Source organism: Pelodiscus sinensis, chromosome 1, assembly GCF_052426305.1.
Source record: "Pelodiscus sinensis isolate ZL-2025 chromosome 1, ASM5242630v1, whole genome shotgun sequence".
NCBI lineage: Eukaryota > Metazoa > Chordata > Testudines > Trionychidae > Pelodiscus > Pelodiscus sinensis.
The window spans coordinates 127,980,016-127,996,188 of record NC_143052.1 but is presented as its reverse complement, the minus strand read 5'-3'; the positions used below and the strand labels follow the sequence as shown (position 1 = coordinate 127,996,188).

Here is a 16,173-nt window from a genome sequence, read left to right as displayed (position 1 = left end):
GATACAGGGCCACAGAGAGATGGGGGAATCAAGTCTGAGTGGGGGGGGGGGGGGCGGTGGAGAGACATGTGGGCAGGGGGTGCAAGGACACATGAAGGTGAAGAGACACATGTGCCTGAGTAAATGGGAGAGGCTAGGGATCAGCCAAGGTCTGCATGGGGGAAGATCCCTAATAATCCCTAAAAGTCCCTCCACACCGCCTACAGAAACCCATTTCATACTTTTCCCACCCACCTCTGACAACCCTCCAAGTTCACACCCAGGCTCCTTCGTAGCAATTTACTTCCCTTCTCCCTCAACTTCTCCATTACCCCGACTTCCCTCAGCCTTTGCACTGCTTCTGAGGGTTGCAGGAAATACGGTTCTATACTGTAGTTTAAATGAATTATTATTAAGAGTACTGTACCAATATGCCTAGTAATGAATCTATTTGTTAAACAACCGTTCCTGAATATTTTTGTCGTCTGTATACTTACTGACAGGTATTTTGAAATGAATGTCCAAAAAGAACTAAAACCAGTGTGATTATAGTGTGTTCTTATGACAAAATATGCAGAATTTTGCAAAATTTTTAAAGTACTGTGTGCAGAAGATTTAATTTTTGTTGAAGTTTTTTTTGGGAGTGGGGTGGGGGGGTTGCAGAATTTCCTCGGGAGTAACAGTTCAGTTTCCAAATAGAAAAGAAGCATTTGGCTGTCAAACTACTTAAGTGATCGAAAGTAACTATTCATTGCTTGGTGCTAAAGGAATGTAAAATTCCATTTCTTACCTGCAGAATTGCCTCACCCTAGGTTACCACTCATGTGACTGAATGGCAGAGTTCTTGCTCTTCTTTTTAAGAATTAATGAGCAAATCCCACTGCTACTCCTGCAATGGGTCTCCTGACTGTGGAAGCAGGTGCAGTTTTGATGCACAATGAAAAGAACAAAAATCAGATTCCTAAGTGAGGTCAATTTGTTTCCTACTTAAGGACTCTGACTAATACCAAGGAAAGTACAAGGTTATTAAAAAAATACAAAATTAATAAGCCTTTGATTTTCACGGTTAACAATTTTGTTTCAGGCTCTGGAAATGTGTCTCTCCACCCGCACTGTGTGTGTCTAGAGATAGCAGCCCACTCCAACTGTTCACAGAGATGATGGTGTCACAACAGTCATTTTATTGTGGGTATAATAAACCAAGTTATACCACAGATTCAAAAATAGCTGCCCCTGAATGCTGGTGCCAAATGTCTATCTGTGAACATGTGGGATGCCCAAACAAAATGTCAGTACTGTACATACACTGAAAGCTGGGCGGTATTTGCAGGCAGCTTTCTGGAAATTGTTCTCACTGACATTAAAGGTGAAATTCCCATTGACTTCAAGTGGGGGCAGGACTGAAGAGAACCCCAAACTGGAAGCACTGTGCAGCCATCAAACCATGACTATTGTAGGAAGGAGAAAACCACAAAGTATTAATTCCAGTGATGCACGTCGTACTTGCTGCTGCTTATCTGTCAGCTACAGCAAAGCGCCAGAGCACTTCTCAGCCATTAGCAAAGTTCTGCCTTGTCTGATATCTGGCTTCATTACCCATGTGCATCCTGCTCTGTCCCACAGCTGGCACTCAGAATGGGACTCTGCGGCTGAGGAGTTAGCAGCTGTGCTAAGCTCAGGCTCAGTCCTGCAAGGTGCTGAGCATTCCAGCCCAGATCCCACACAATGGGAAAGAACATGCTTAACGTTAGCCCCGTGAATAGTCCCATTGGCATTGGCCATGTGCTCCAAGTTAAGCATGCGGGTAAGTGCTTTTGCTGGAGGAGCCGCGCTCAGCTGGAAGTTGCTCTTTGTGCATCTGCCACCTTACTGACAGCAGCGAAATAGTTCCTGAAATAACAAACGTTTCCGCTCATCTGGTTCAGGGTTTCTGATGAGCCCTGTTTTGACCTCTTCTGATTAGAGAAAATGCCATTCATAGGGGAGAGCAGAACGCAAGCCAGAGAGAACCTTTGGCTCAGCAAGAGTAACTCCTCTTTCAAGGCATGCTGGGGGCCTGCAAGGGACTATTTGCAATGGCCCTCAGATCTCAGCACTCTCTCCCCTTGTGTCTACTTTGCACGTGTTTCACATTTAAACCCAGATGTTCATTGGGAAAATCACTTAATTCAAGCTAAAGCTACATTTGCAACCTGACCCCTCAGGATTGCTGGTGCTCAAGTAGCTGAGTGACAAATGTGGTAAAAACAGAGTACACCGTAAATCAGATTAAACATTAAAATCCTTCTAGTTACCTGATTTATTTTTACACCTATTTGTATGTTTTACCCTTAAGATTGCTATAACTTAAAGAGACAAGAGAAAAATAATGTATTTGGTATTACATTTATTGATATTTTTGTTTTCACAGTGTGTGTTTGACAATTCTCCATATATAGCCAACATCCACTGGTTCCTGATGATCAGTTGCACATCTCCTATTATGCACCTGCACAATAGTATCATTCTCATACACGGCCGTTGTGGATGGAGCATATCCTAACACACACTTTTCTCCCAACTCTGAAAACAGGGGGCTTGTTGGTAACAACAGCAGCAAATATTAAACTAACCAGTGACAAAGAGTCTGTTGACCGGTTTGTGCACACAAAGAAAGGGAAAAGGCAGAAGGATGGGCCCAAGTAAGTTTGGTGATGTTGTTGCTGTCCTTCGCCCATTTAGGGCCCTTCTAAACATCAGGGTGGAGCAGGAAAAAATAATTTTAAATTAAAAATATTTTAGGACCTACTGTTTTAAAGGATGCTACATCAGGAAAATGTGGCTTATTTAAATAAGTCTCTCTTTAGGGCTACCTTTACACTGTGGAGATATTTTGGAATAGCTATTCTGTACCTTTAAAGCAGCCCATTATTTCAAAACAGATTTCGAAATAACAGGCACGTTATTCCATCTCCCACGAGGATTAAGGGACATTTCAGAATAGCACTTTATTTCAAAATTTGTCACTGTGTAGATGGCGCCAAATTCCAAAATAAGCTATTTTGAGGTTAAGGGTGCAGTGTAGATGCTCCCTCAGAGATCTGAAAACATTTTAATCTCTTTACACCAGGAAATGAATTAGGGACTTAGTTAAGTGTGTTGCTAGCTTTTGCAATCTGTTGTGATTTGGACTCATTGTATAAACCCTCCTAGCAACTTTTCCTTAAAAATGAGTTTGAAAATGCTCGATCACACTCCCCTTTCATAGCAAGGCAGCCTGGGACATGCAAGCTTAGTACATGAGAGGAAAGGTGAATTACAATCTTCCTCATCCAGTACTGCAAGAGGACTTGTGAAAATCCCTAATTCGTTTCCAGTAAAGATCTCATTACATTGTCCTTGAATCTCGGCAGCTATGGTGCCTCAACCACCTCTCTCTGGAATCTGTTCCATGGCGCAGCTGCTCTGGTTGTTAGATGAGAACCGCAGCCATTTGTTCAGGCCAAGAGTGTGAAAGTTCACAGGGTGAGAAGCACCTCTCACCGTGCAAAAGGCATTTAAGTTTTTCATTACAATTGGCATTTCTAAGCTTTGGTGGGGGACACATCACTGAAAAAAGATTTAGTTTAAACCAAGAGCAACCTGGGACCAATGGAAAGCACTGCCAATTATTTATTACAGAAAAGAACCAAAGATTTATTTTTTAAAGAGTAAACAAAGCTTCGGGGATTGAAGTCAGCATGAAAAGCAAGTGAGAAGCTTGTCTGCAGCCACCACGGCAAGGCTCTCCTACTGCCAATATCTGGACAGCCATCTTCAGCACTAGGCACATAAATAATCTTGGTGATTACACAGTAAAATATATTTCAGAGACTGGTAGTAAATGTAGGAGTCTTTAGCATGGAAATGGATAAGGCTGCCTCGATGGAGTGGAGAAAAGAGGAGGATGGGATCTAGGACAAAACCTTAATGGAAGCCAACAGATAAGGAGCCTTTAGAAGAGATGTGAGTCATAATGAAGGAAGAGAACAAAGAGAGTCCAGAGCCATGGAAACCTCAGGCATGTAGGAAGGAGTTGAAGTAAAAGCACATTTAAAGACTATACGAATGTAGAGGAAGAGGGAGACAACACAGGACAGTTAAGCTGAAGTGCCAAATGGGGTTGAGGGAAGGTTTGTTTCAAACTGAGGATATAAAGTGTCCTTGCAGATAAATGGAAAGACAGGGGAGATGACAAGGGTGTGTCATACACTGAGGGAGGATAGCTAGCAGGAGGGTATGAGCTGAGGGACTAGGTAACCAGTAAATAATAAAAGAAGACCTCAGAATCAGGCATGAGAGTAGATAGGAGAATGGTGGACAGCAAAAGAAATGAGGAATGATACTCTTTCCCACCTTCAGCGTGGTAGCCGAGTTAGTCTGTAACTGGGAAAACTTAAACAACGAATAGTCTAGCAGCACCTTAGAGACTAACACAACATGTAGATGGTGTCATGAGCTTTGGTGGGCACAACCCACTTCTTTTCCACATCATCTTTATTGTTGAAAAAGCTGACAAGTTCCTGTGCAGGGGTGAGTTCAGAAGAGGGGGCAGGAAAGACTCAAAAATCATCAATGCATTTATTTAGATGAGGTTGGAGGTAAGCAAATCAATATGGCAGGACAGGATTGTTGTTTAGAAAGGAAGACAGCAGAACTGAGAAAAGAGGGAATGAATTTCAGCTGCAGGTTGTCAGCAAAGTCACAGGACTGTCACCAAAAGCATTCTATGGGATGAATGCAAAAACGGAGGTCGTCATTCCTAGAGGAGCAGGAGAACCAATGCTTAGGAGCAGCGTGGTGGCCACAGATGTGACCTTCCACTTGGGAGGATAGTGCATCCAGACCATTGCCCCAGACACTCAAAGTAATGAACGCTGAAATTCTGTAAGATTTATGTCAAAGTCACCTGCTTACAGGAACAAAAGGGAGTCACCCACAACTCTAGGATGAGCTTATCTGTACAGGCATTCAGCACATTGCTATGGCCAAAAAGAAACAGATGATAGTTGAACTTTAGTGTTTGAGAAAAGATTCCAGAGACCAGTGAAATATGTATACTACTCCAAAACGCTCTGGCTGGTTAGCTCCGCTAGCATACGGGGCTACTAATGCCAAGGTTGTGGATTCTATTGATGGGTTGGACCCTTGGCACTGTTTCCTGATGTGATGAGACCCCACTGAACCTGCTTTCCCTGACAGCCTGGGACCCCAGTAATCCTGTCTTGTTGAGCCCTGCTCTTCAACACAGAGAGAGGGCCACATCCCCAAGGCTGCAGACACACAGTATTAACAGCACTGTGTAAGACCTTCTCTCAGTGCTCAAGCACATGGCCCTTCTGGGAGCTGAACCCTATGTAAATCTCTTATGCTGTAGAGAGATCTGTACAGTATAAGCTCATGAAATGTACCCTCTTTCTCAATGTAAAGAGAGAGATGAACAGACTCCTTGCTTCCCCCCAGCTAACTATTATTTACACTGGATTCATTAATAAACAAAAGTGGCTTTAGTCAGTATAAAAGGTAGTATGCAAGCAGTCATAAAAGATAGCACACAGAACAAAGTAGTTCACTAATTAAAATAGAACAGAACATTCAAGCTAAGCTAACTTCATTAAAGAAACTAGTTACATGTAGTATCTCACCCTAAAACTTTTTCTAATAATCTTCCCAGACTAGACTTCCTTCCAACCTGGGCCCAGTTCCTTCCCTCAGTTCAGTCTGAGTTATTTCCAGCAGTCACCTTGGGTGGGGTAGCCAGGGAGAACTGTTGACCATGATTACTTCAGTCCCCACCCTTAAATAGATTTTGCAAAAGGCAAGAATCCTTTGTGTTCATTCAAAACTTCTCACCTGCTCTTGTGGAAAAATACAACATCCAAGATGGATCCCTGCATCAGGGGACATGGCCACATGTCTGCAAGGCCCCTGTCTGGATACTTCACAGGCTCACCCACAAGTCTACAGGAAAGTTAAGCTCCATTCTCTCTTACTAATGGTCTATCACAGCCTTGAAGTGTGAACAGTGGGAGTGACCCAAAGTAGCAAACATGGAATTACAGATGCACAGTTCAATATTCCTAACTTGAACTACAAAAATGATACATGAGTACAAATGGGGTAAATATATTCAGTGGATTACAACCTTTCTGTTGATATTTCACATGAAGTGTCTTGCATAAAGCACTTACGTCCTATTCATTAGCAGTTTCTATAAAAATATGGAATGTTCTGTCACATCCCAAATGGGCCACAGCTCTCTCTGGGGCACCTGGCATTGGCCACTGCTGGAAGACAGGATATTGGGCAGGATGGACCTTTGTTCTGACCCAGGATGGCCATTCTAATTTAATTTAAATGCTGAATGGAAAGATTATGGAAGCATCTGGGAGAGGATTCCTTCATAGAGACAACTGTTCTATCTAAGCCTGGTATTCCCCCCTCCAGTAATGGCCAATACCTGATGCTTCAGAGAAAGACAAACTCACTGGCCAGTTGTGCAATTCATAAGTATGGATAATTCCTTCCTGACCATGCCAGTGATCGTGTTACACACCAAAGTTTGTGATCCGATTATAAGTACCTCTGTTTGTAGCTTTACAGCTATAAAAGTTAGTAGCCGTGCTAAAATTAGCCAGCTTGTTAATATCAACCACAGTAGTTGTCTTGATGGTCACCTGTGGTTGATTTCACAGATTGACTAGCCTTGATGGAAAGGAGAGTGTCCTTCCGCTTGTTATTTCACAACCTTTTCATTTTCCATCACGTGTCATGCTTCAATATGTTGGAATACACTCGGTACCTACAAATGAAACTGTAGAGTACACAAGAACATCAAGCAACAGGAGTAATATTTAAAACCCAATGCAAACCTACACTTTGACATTTTAGGACGAAAGAAATGACATATTCCCACAACTTCCACAAGATGGCATTCTGTACTGAATAGAAGTTCCTAGCTTTACTTTTAAGCAAACTAAACATTTTTCTTACTACTGAATGGCTCAAGTTTTGTGCTACCTTTTCAATTTTCCAACCATTAATTCTCCTGCTGAAAATATGTACTCTTCATACTGAAGATTTATTTTATAGCCTTAGACCTTGGGCCAAATTCTACTCTCACTGCACCAGTGAAAATCTCCAGAAACCCAACTGACATTGGATTTAAACCCAGCCACCCGACACTACATATTTTGAGGAAAAAACAGCTTCCTCCAAAATTTTAACGTCTCAGTTTAATTACCCTTTATGAGCCAACACACACAGACACGCACAGATAATATGGAGAAGAGAAGGGCTGTGCTTTTATTTCTATTTATTGTTGAGGAACTTTACTTTTTCAAACCAGAATTACAGGAGAAGGAGCTAACTGATAAAATATCTGAGCCATCTTTGAAAACTCATGGAACATGGGAGATATTTCAGAGGGAATGTAGAGGCAGGATCTATAAAAAGGGGAATAAGAACAACCAGGGGACTTACAGACCAATCAGCTTAACTCCAGTACCCAGAAAGACAATGGAGCAAATATTCAAGCTATTTGCAAATACCTAGAAATAACAAGGTGATAAGTAAAAGTCAACCTAGATTTCTCACAATCAAATCACTTCAAACCAATCTAATGGCTTTGGGGTAGGGGAGCAGTGGATGTGGTATATATTTCTGTAGTAAGGCTTCTGATACTATCTGACATGACCTTCTCATAAACAAACTAGGGAAATACAACCTAGATGGAGCTACTATAAGGCAGGTCCGTACTTTATAATCCTTCTGCTCTATTCTGCGCTGATTAAGGCCTCAACTGGAGCATTGTGTCCAATTCTGGATGCCACATTTCAGGAAAGATGACTGGAGAAAGTCCAAGGATGAGCAACAAAAACAATTAAAGGTCTGAGAAATATGGCCTATGAGTCCCTTCCAGTCCTACCCTTCTTTGATTCTAAGTTAGAGATAGAAAACATGTACTGAGTCATCTTATTCTGGGCTCTGTGCATATAGGATCAAGGATGTTAAATTGCAGTTAATCATTTAATTGAGTAGTCTCCTGTGGCTCTGCAGTTTAAATGTACAGCAGATTTCCGATAATCTGGCACCTTCTGGACCCAGGGGGTGCCGGATTATCGGATATGCCGGAGTATCAGGAGGTACTCCGGCGGGGGGCTGTGACGGGTCTGCTAGACCCGCACTGTGACCGGTGGGAAAGGGGGGGGAAGTTGGCGGGGAACGGCGCAGTGAGGGGTGAACCCTCAGCCGTTTTGCAGGGAGGCAGGGAAAGCCCTGCACAGCCGCCGGCGACAGGCCAGCTGGGGCTGCAAGTGGTAGCAGCGGACTTCGAGAAGCGGCTGAGAGAGCAGCTGGGGTGCTGCCAGGTTGGTCCTGCAGCGCCGCTCAGGTGAGGGGTGGCGCTGCAAGACCAACCCGGCAGCACCCCAGCTGCTCTGTCCTGCCGCTTCCCCAAGGCCGCCGCTGCCACTTGCAGCCCCAGCTAGCATGTAGCAGGTGGCTGCGCGGGGCTTACCCTGCCTCTCTACAAAATGATAGAGGGTTCGCCCCTCTCTGTGCTGTTCCCTGCCCACCCCACCCAGACACAGTGCAGTCCGGCAGACCCGTCACAGGGGTATAATCCCCTTACCTTCTTCACCCCTTCCCTTTCCCAGCCTATGAGCATGTGTGGGGCTCACAGGAGCTCCAATTGTCCGGCTGGCTGGAGCACGTCCAGGTTCCAGTTGGTGCCGGACTATCAGAGTGCCGGACCACTGGATGCCGGACAATTGGAGTTTTACTGTAGTAGGAGCTGGGCACACAGCAGCCCGGCTCCTACTACACTTAAAATGTAGAGCTGCAGTGTTTCGGAGCCGGCACGAGCTGAGACTGCCTAGTCCCTGCTCATACCAGTCCTGGGAGCTAATCCCACTGCAGCTTTACTTTTTAAATGTAGAACAGTCCCGGTTCACGTTGGCTCCAGGATGCTGCAGCTCTGCCCTCCTCCCCGCCTGCACCACGCAGACAATGTTGGGGGATCCGGCTTTTGCTCCCTCCCTCCTCCCCCGCTTGCTGCCTCTGACACAGAGTCAGCAAGGGGGTGGGGAAGAGCAAGTAGTCAACTAGTTGACTATTCCCTTACATTCCTATATAGGATTATTCACTGTTTTGCTTTTACTCAGCCTTAAGTTACTCAAGTGATGGCATTTCTACCATTTCCCCAGGGATACTATTCTGTAGTCTGATAAATCTCACTGGATTTTTTTCCCCCCCAAGATATTCATCTAAATGGCACTTCTGCTGAATTCCCTCCTCTTGTTCCAAATTATAACACCTTACATTATGTCAAAAAAAACCTCTCTCCCCCTTTGGGGTTTATATTCTTCAAATACTTTTATAAAAGTGTTATTTTACAGCTGGCAACTTGGCATGGGGGCCCAGAAGGGCTGGAGCAGCCCTCTGCTCATGAGGAATTGGTTAACTGTTACCCAGAAAGCATCGACTGGTAAAGGTGCTGCTTATCAGATAATGGTCAACCAGTTACCCATTCGCATCCCTACTGATATTGTGGTGGCCTGAAAGGAATATATTTTATGGGAAGTCTTACTAGAGTTATATGTAAGAAAACGGACTCAGAACTTGTGGTGTCAAGACCTCAGAAAGAGGCCTTCTAAGCAGAAGCATCAGTCAAAGCAGCAAAAAGATTATTTTGTAGCATTAAACAAAGGAAATAAAATACAGAAAATAAAATAACTATGCTATTCAACAATGGAGCACTGTATCCATATTTAGTCACCTTATTTTAAACAAGATATAGTAAAGATTAAAAAGTCAAGAGAAGGACAAAACAGATGGTCAGAGGTATTCCAAAACTGACATACTATATGAAGTGAGATTGTATACAGGATTATCTTGCCTAGATGGTATTATCAGAGAGGATATGAAGAAAGAATTCACAATCACTGAAGGTCAGAGTGAAAATTGATCAGCCCTTCTTTTTCCACTATATCCCACAATGAAAATAAGTGGGCCTTTGACAATTAACGCACAGTACATTGTGCTTCATGCTGCATATAGGTAACTTGAGGAATGCTTTGCCCCAAGAGGTTATCAAAGTAAAATACTGTGACTGTAATTTACAAAAGCAGTAGGATCATTTCATTACCACTAATAACATTTGTAGTTTTGCAGGCTAAGATAATGATAGTTCATATTTCTTGGAACAAGATACTCCACCCATGGCCTGGCACGGCTACTGAACAGCAAACAAGTGATGAGGAAAGGAAAAAGCTAAGTCCTGTTAAATTTTACTAGCTGAGTAAGGTGTCATTGGTAGAAACAACAGTTGGAACAGTAAGTGACAAGGATACATGATGCAGAACCTACAACAGAGACAGGCCCAGTACGATCCACCAAGTCACTGGATCTGGCCCACTGGCCATCCCACCAAAACCCTCAGGCACTAAGCAGCCACATGCTGCTTTCAGCAGCTGGCAACTCCCTGTGGTACCCTGTGCCAGGGACTGACAGGAGAGGGGGAGCTTTGTGTGCTGCTCCTGCCCCTCAACAAAATCTCTCAGCTCCTATTGGCTGGTTTCCATTTTGAGCAGCCTGGGATTATGGCAAGCAGGAAGCCTGCCTCAGAGTCCTGCAGGGCTGCTGGCTGGGAGCTGCCAAGGCTGAGCCAGAGCCTGCCTCTGGCACTCCTAACCTTCCTGCTTCCCTACTCCCTGTCCCACCACCCAAACCCTCTGCACCTCCTCTCCCCCAGGTCACAACTGCTTCCTAGACCCTGCACCCCATTCTATACCTCTCCTCAGGCCAGAATCCTCTCCTGTACTCATATCCCCTCCTGGACCCTGCACCCCAACCTCCTACCCCAGGTCACAACCCCCTCCTTCATCCAAATTCCCTCTCAGGCCCCACACCCTCTCCTGTACCCCAGTCCCTTACCCTAAGCTCTCTTCTGCTCCCAATCTCCATCCCAGATACCCTCTATAGAAATGTGCAGCCCTTGACCACTTACCACAATCTTGGAGTGGCCCCTCATAAAATATTATTGCCCACCCGTAACCTACACCATGTTCCTTTTGCTACAGGAAGAAGGAAAGAGAACATATATACACAAAATTCAGTTGATTTCCTTTCCTGAGCTTAAGCCAACGAGATTCCAGGAGCACCTTAAGTCAGAATAATTTTTTAAATACAGAGAGACAAAGTGAGATCAATTATATACTCTCTATCTTCTCTGGGCACAGAAACATGGAGAATACTTTTGCCGAAAAATGTCAATGGCTAAAGGCGAATGCCAGTAAGTAAAACAGGATGACTTTATGTACTGATGGTGACGTGGCAGCCTTAAGCAGATCTCAATGCAGAAAACATGACTTCTCTGCCCTGAATCTGCCAGTGCTCCTGCAGAATGGACTTTGACGCCTGACAAAAGAATATTTCTCAAATTAACTTCAAGAATGAATTCTGTGATCGCCCTGAGTACTACATGTCTGAATTAAAAGTACAATATCAGTCTCACCTGACAACTTCATAAACTCATCCGATTGGAAACAGAGACTATATGGAAGTTTATTTCAATAGTTAGGAATTATGATGACTCCTGACACGGGATCAATTGGGGAAATGCTGAAAGAACCAGAATGAAGGTCCAAGGCTTTATACTATAGCCATCTGGGGCTGGAATCATAATAGTTGCCCTAAGAAAGCATTTACTATCAGTTTTTCTCCAACGCTTCCTTTTTTTGAATGTGTTTATAAGATCATACTATAGAGACTGGACCTTTTTCTTGGACACTCTCACATGCCTACATCAGAGCCCTCTTGCATGAATTCAAGGCCACTTTTTCATTGCTTAATGTGATAGTTAATCTTTGGACTATCCTTGAGCCAACAGAATATGTTCTAGTTGTTGGCTTCTTGCTAGTGTCCATGCCAGTAACAATTATTTCATCCAAGTATGCACCTTGTACTTGTTTGGCGCGGGGTGTTTGGTGCTGGCACAAACTAGGTCTCTGAATCTGCTTTTCCAGGTACTCTGAAAAGCTTCAGCTTCCCATAAAGTGTCCTGCTGTAGCACTAAGAGAACTGGACACTCATTTGTCTGCACATCTGACGCTGCAATTCATGGAAGCGAGCAAGGGGCAACAGCGCTGATTTTACATATTTCCCTTCTGGGAATTTGTCCCCGGGACTCTGCCTCAGAGAAGGGAGGTGGTGGGGTGAAACCAAAATTCCCAGAGCTTCTGCCCCTCTCTATTGGAATGCTCATGTTGCCTTTCTCCTGGGGGGTGACAGTCTGGAACGGCATAGGAAGTGGCAGCCTGGAATGTCCTTTAGGAGGCCTGTTACTGCAGGGGAAAGGAGCTGGGCCCAAAGACCCCCTTACCCTTACTGGTGTTGGCAGTGGCTATGCTGTGGGTGGTCCTTCCATCCGTGTTCCAAAGGAAGATGGAGGAGGAATAGGCGGTCGAGCTCTAGAGTTAGGACCATGGCGGCTAGGGTAGGCACTACAGACATGGGTCGTATTTTCCATCAGTGCATTAACTTGGTATTGCTGCCAGCATTGCAGTGGGGAAGGAGGAACAATTTGCCACTGAAGCCAGCTATTTCCATCCCGCTTGCTCCTTTTTTGCCCATGGGAAAGGGGCGGCGTGTGGGAAATACCCTCTGTCCACTGAGCCAGTCAAGCTTCCCAATGAGACGCTCAATAAGGGGTAAAGTTAGAGCTTTTGCCTCTATTTTTTTGGCTCAGTTCTCTCATTGAATCTATAGGTCCACCAGCCATTGTGGTACGCCCAGGATAATCTCCTCATCTAGAAAATGCAACCCGGGAAGAGGACTGGGAATCAAATGGACACATTATTGAGTTGTATTTTAAGTCAAAACATTGAAATACAGTTTGGAAATCTTCCATCTTCTTTAGAAAATCTCCGCAGCAAGGTGGTATGGCAGAGCTGCTGGCTATTGCAGAAGCAGATGAAAAACGACAAGGAATGCTAGAGCACAAGGCATTCCCCTGTGACTACTTAGTGACAAGTCTGGTTCTGCCCTCAAGCTGCAAGCAGGCTTAAGTACCCATTTAATAGGCCTCTGGCCTTAGCACAATGAAGAAAATTCCCTAATGGGCACGAGTCAGTGTCTCTCAAAATGGTCTACAGACCCACTCTGAGAAAGCTGCTACCGGGCTGCTCCAGTTTGCTTACTTACCTGCTCTGCAGCCACAGAGACTTGTGGCTCCCATTGGCTGCAGTTCGCCACAGGAAGCAGCCGCTTCAAACAGCAAACTGCAGGCAACTGTAGCTGTGAGACTCTGTGGCTGCGGAGCCAGTAAGTAAACAAACCAGAACATTCTGGTAGCAGCTTTCTCAGAGTGGGTCCGTGGACCATTTTGAGAAACACTGGCCTAGGTGAAACCGTGTGAAATGAGTCATGAATGCATTGAGATATAATCTGCAAAAAAGCAGACTACAAGAAAAGATCCAAGAGCAAAGGAAATCCGGTAATCAAGACTGCTTTGCAGGATTGGAGCTTACAGTGAACAAGGAGAACCCATTCTAATATACATATTTGGATTTTAGTAAAACATCTGATACTGTGTCTCACCAAATGTGAACTGAACAATTCCAATTAGTTTGAATAAGAGCGTCCAGGTAAGATGAAAATTGCTTAATGACTATACAAAGGATGATAAAGGCACTGGATCAATTTCTGTTGAGGATAACATATCGATTAGTGCTACAACTGTTCTTGTTTCATATTGTCGTTCATGATCGAGACTAGGCTGTAAACATCATGTTAATGAAATTTATATATGACAAATTGGGAGTATTTAAAAACACAAGTGAGAACTCAGACATAATTCAAAGGGGCCTAGAGAGATAAAGTAGCACGACAAGGAAATACAAAAATTAAATTCAAGTAGGAAAAATTCTATCTAATAAAGGGTGAAACTTGGGAAAAGGTAATGAAAGAGATTAAAGGATAATATGGACAGCAAGATATACAGGCAGTCCCCACATTACGTATAAGATAGGGACTGTAGGTTTGTTCTTAAGTTGAATCTGTATGTAAGTCGGAACTGGCGTCCAGATTCAGCCGCTGCTGAAACTGACCAGCGGCTGACTACAGGAAGCCCGAGGCAGAGTTGCTCTGCCCTGGGCTTCCTGGAATCAGCCGCTGATCAGTTTCAACAGCGGCTGAATCTGGACGCTTGGGACAGAGCAGCTGGGGCGCTGCCGGGTTGGTCCCCCCAGCGCCGCACCTCAGCACTGCGGGGACCAACCTGGCAGCACCCCAGCTGCTCTACCCCAGGCGTCCCCAAGTCAGCCGCTGTTGAAACTGATCAGCGGCTGATTCCAGGAAGCCCGGGGCAGAGCAACTCTGCCCCGGGCTTCCTGTAGTCAGCCGCTGGTCAGTTTCAGCAGCGGCTGACTTGGGGACACCTGGGGCAGAGCAGCTGGGGTGCTGCCGGGTTGGTCCAGTAGCGCCCCTCCTCGGCGCTACTGGACCAACCCAGCAGCACCCCAGCTGGTCTGCCCCAGGCGTCCTGATTCAGCTAATTAAATGCAGGTCTCCAGATACTTGAACCTCTGCCACCAAAAATCTAGAGAAAAGCTGTTCTCTCCTGCCACAGAGGGGAGAACACAAGGCAATGGGTTTAAACCAGATTTAGATTAAATCTCAGAGAAAACTTCCTGAGGCTACATCTACACTGTAGCATTTTGTCGGCAGAGGAAATGCATATGAAGAGCTCATTAGCATTTCTTACACTCCCATTTGCATAGTCTCTTCTGGTTTGTTTTGCAGAAGAGGTTTTTGCGGAAAACACAGTGTAGACGGGGCCATTTTGCGCAAAAAACCCCTTTTGCGCAAGATCCCTTATCCCTCAAAAAAGAAGGTATACAGGACCTTGCGCTAAAGGGTTTTTTTGCGCAAAATGGCCCCCATCTACACTGCGTTTTTTTGCCCAAAAACCTCTTCCTCAAAATGGATCGGAAGAAACTATGCAAATGAGAGCGCGAGAAATACTAATGAGAAAAACAAAATGGTACAGTGTAGTTCTGGCCTCACAGTAACAACAATAGGACAAGGAAGAGACTACCGAGGAAGGGTGCAGAAGCTTCTCCACTGGGGACTTCCAAATAGCCATCGGTCTTCAATGGTTTAGATACAACAAATCCTGCCTCGTGGCAGGCAATTTGACTAGGAGTGTGTCTAGACTACATGGCTCCGTCAACAGACCCATGTAGATGAGTTTACTAGACATAGCAAAATGAAGTGGAGTTTTAAATAATCGCCACTTCATTTACATCAAAATGGCTGCCGCGCTGTGCCGACGATCAGCTGATCCAGCACAGCGGGGCAGTCTAGATGCGCTGCGGTCAACAAGGGAAGCCTTTGCTGACCACTCCGGTAAATCTCGTTTCTCCTGCCCAGAGTCTACAACAAGCAGTGGGAGGGACTGTTCCCCCTTCCAGAATGCAGTGGAGCTGGTCGTAGTACCGGCAGGTCTGCGGTGCCACCCCTGAGCAGGAGCTGCACTCCCTGGCCTTGGTATAGGCCTGCCTGAGCTCCTTCATCTTCATCCGCACCTGCTCCTGAGTGTGGCTATGTCCCCTGTGGCACAGGCTGTCAGCCACCAGCTGTAGACATCGGCACTCCTGCGCTGGGTGCGGAGATCCTGGAGGTTCGCCTCATCTCCCCAGATTTCTATGAGATCCAGAATCTCCACACCAGCCCAGGATGCGGCCCACCTCCTCCACCCTCAGGCAGGGGCCTGGGAGTTGGCTGGAGCTGTGCTCGCAGTTGTGGGGGCTCAGACTGAGCACTGTGGTCTGCCATGGCAGCACAGTAGATATAGCTGGGTGTTGCTATGTGTCTCAGTGCAAGCTGGGCCTGCTGCGTACCATGCAAAGTTTAAAGCCTGCAAGAGAAGGGGAACTATAGAGTCCTGACGAGTGTGGACAGAGTGGCCAACAGGGCACCTGTGGGAAACCCTGGAGGCCAATGACTTTGAAAAACCACAACTGCCCCATCCACACATACCCTATTTCAAAATAACTATTTCGAAATAGGCGTTATTACTCGCAAAATGAGGGTTACAAAAACTGGAATAAGATGCCCGTTATTTCAAAATTATTTCAAAATAACGGGTTTGCTGTGTAGCTGCTCACCTAGTTA

The 16,173-nt window shown here is 45.2% G+C and overlaps 1 protein-coding gene across 3 annotated transcripts in view; it reads right to left on the bottom strand.

Annotated features, from left to right (window-relative positions):
- Positions 1–16,173, bottom strand: part of TSPAN9 (tetraspanin 9) — a 271,489-nt gene that overhangs the window by 15,873 nt on the left and 239,443 nt on the right. The window lies entirely within an intron of this gene.